Source organism: Leopardus geoffroyi, chromosome B2, assembly GCF_018350155.1.
Source record: "Leopardus geoffroyi isolate Oge1 chromosome B2, O.geoffroyi_Oge1_pat1.0, whole genome shotgun sequence".
Lineage (NCBI taxonomy): Eukaryota > Metazoa > Chordata > Mammalia > Carnivora > Felidae > Leopardus > Leopardus geoffroyi.
In genome coordinates, this window is record NC_059332.1 from 21,605,536 (window position 1) to 21,608,495 (window position 2,960).

The following is a 2,960-nucleotide window of genomic DNA, read 5'->3' on the forward strand; positions in this document are numbered from 1 at the left end:
GCATGGTGAAGTGGGGGGGGGGGGGGGCAGGGGAGGTCCATGGGCTCTAATTAGCTTCTGTGGTATTGAGTCTGTTTTTCTTTTTCTTACAGCATGTTGACTTCACATTTTGATCTTAATGTGTTTCCTTATTGTGAGACCCATTCCTCTAGTGGGCTGAACGGTTGCTCCACTCTTGGATAAAGAACCTTCTGACAATGACAGTGTTGTAATGAGGGTGTGCCAGTATGGTCATCTTGAACATCCTTTGGGATGGCATTAAGAAAACACTTGGTTGAGCTGGGTGGGACCAAAGCAGATTTTAAAAAATGTTTTCCTTCTCTTTCCTCTTCTCCACCATCGTGGTGTGTGCTGTGACTGTTTCTCGCCATGTCTTCTCACAAGACTTTCAGGATCAAGTGATTCCTGGCCAAGAAACAAAAGCAGAATCATCCCATTCCCCACTGGATTTGATGAAAACTGGTAATAAAATCAGATACAACTCCAAGAGGCGGCATTGGAGAAGGACAAAGCTGGGTCTGTAAGGGATCGTACATGACATGGCACACGTTTATGCTGCCTGAAAGTCATGTGTTCCATCACCTCCCTACTACCTGACCAGTAGATCTGTTTTATCAGGAAATTGACTTTTCTCTCTTATGATGCTTCTGCACCAGTAGGTTGGTTCAGTAATAAACATGTGAGACCTTTTGATTGAAAATAAATAAAAATGAAAACTGTTTTCCTTGCTTTTTCACACCTTTGCTTTTCTACCAACTGATTTTCATGAGCTTTCTGGAATCTGGGTGAATAAATTAACTGCGTGGAGGGGAGCTTTGCTTGAGGAAGGTTTTGCCTTTCTTTTTCCACACGTTTTATACCTAAGTTTTCACTGCTTTGTGGTCAAGGAGTCAGGTAATGACCCCTGGGGTTCTGAAGACTCTTTCTTTTTTTACAATCTCTCCAAAAACTTATTCTTCTGACTGATGTTCTTTCCTCTACTTCCTCACTTTTCAGAAGGCAGCCCATGTACCAAGAGTGTGTATATATTTTTCTTGTGATTGGTTAAGAGCAATTGTTCGTATTTAAAATACTCCTTTGACCTTGATGTATTGGCTTGCCATCAAATTTTATTGTGTAAGCTGAAGCAAAACAATCCATGTCTAAAATCTAGCTCTTGGTGATACTTAGCACACTGTGATATTTATATGTCAAATGCCACTTAATGGTAATGTAAATAAGACATTATGTGACTCTTGTGCGGGGGTAGACATTATTCTCAGTGCATTGTACAATACTCTCTGGCCTGGATCAGACTCAGGTACTTTTCTCTTTGCATGTCAGTCCTTGAGATCTTGCTATTTTATCATATTCCTGTGGCATAAAGAGAAGAGGAAGACAAATTCTTTGCTCTTAAGAAGCTTGGAGAAGAGGCTTACAAGTGAATAGTTACATGCTTTGCAATAGTCATTACAGTACAGATTTGGACCAGATTTGGGGATACTTACTGCCTTCTCTCTCTTTCATGGAGGGAAGGAGCATGTTTAAGAAACAGGGTGAATGAGGGTTGAGCTGAATCTTGACCAGGGTTTCTCATCCTTGGAACTGTTGACATTTTGCACCAGATCATTCTTTGTTGTCCTGTGCATGGTGGGATGTGGAGCAGATACCTGGCCTCTGTACTGGGTGACAATGACAGCAACCCTCTTCTCTTCAGGTTCTATCAATAAAAAATACCCCCAGACATAGCCAGCTGTCCCCTGAGGGAAAAGAGTGCCCCTGGTTGAGATTCACTGAGATTCTCTGAGTGAAATCAGAGAGGAAAAGGGCTTCCCATGCACAGCCAGGGATGTGGGAGAGAGCCCAGCCCATTCAGGCACCCTTAAGTGCTTGAAAACTGGGTGGAATTCAGTATACCTGGAGGCTAAAAGGTAAATAGGCCTGGTTTTGAGGTCTCCAAGCAGAGAACAAACTAACCACTCAAGTTCAGGGGCAGGCAATGGGGAACAGCACAGTCAACTAGGGTGTTATTGGGTAGCCTACAATGGGTGTCATTAACATTATGCACCATCTGGCAGCTTCCTATTGCAACTAATTAGGCTTGCTAAGTACTCTCTAAACCTCTAGAATCCTTATTTTAAAATGCTACACTCTAAAGTTTGGTGCCTTGGGGCAAAACCCAGGTATCTTTGTTAATGGTCATGCTGTAGAGGGAGGACTTCATGTGTACTTGCTTGGAGCCAGTGAGGAAGGCTTCAGGAGAAGACCTTTGTCACAGCAAGACAACCTGCTGTGAAATATTAGAGGCCACCAAGACTACTGTCTGGAGATCAGGTGGAAGGCAACAGAAACTATGAAGCCTTGAAACAAAGACACAGTGCACCCAGGGTGGAGAGGAGGGCTGGCTTAAGAGCCATTAGAAGGTACAACTGGCCAGGCTTACATGGGAGACTGGGAAGGGGAAGGTGTAGGATGAGCCTGAGTTGTCTGGATTGGATATCTTCCTTTTTTGGGTGCCCAGAGATGGGAGCTAAGAGAAGAGCCAATGCAGGGAGAGGGAGAACACAAAGATGGCTAAAGTCACCCGTTGGGACAGCGGGGCAATGACCTCTCAGACCACTGGAATCTGGGGAGAAAGGACCAGGCTGCAGATACTTGCTTGTGAGTCACTGTATTGAGGTGGTGGTTGCAGCTGTGGGTGAGATTGCCCAGGGGTGTGTGTAGAGAGTGGAGAGTGTAGGATGGAATCCTGTTTTCCATTCCTTGCAAATCCTGCCAGTGCTCTTTCCCCACAGTCACTTTCCAGGCCTGCAGCCCACCGTGAGTGACTCCCTCCCCCCTCCTTTTGAAGTAAAAAACCACTGGCTAAACAATCACCATATTGGAGACGCTTTGGGTCTGACAAACTCTGCATTTCTGGTAACTTCTCTGTGTTTTGCTCTTGTCTTCCTGACTCCACGGTAAGCTCATTCAGGCTGGGG

The 2,960-nt window shown here is 44.8% G+C and overlaps 1 pseudogene; it reads left to right on the top strand.

Moving 5' to 3' along the window:
• The first annotated feature begins 336 nt into the window (after positions 1 to 336).
• Positions 337 to 525, top strand: LOC123609703 (annotated as a pseudogene).
• Positions 526 to 2,960: the final 2,435 nt, after the last annotated feature.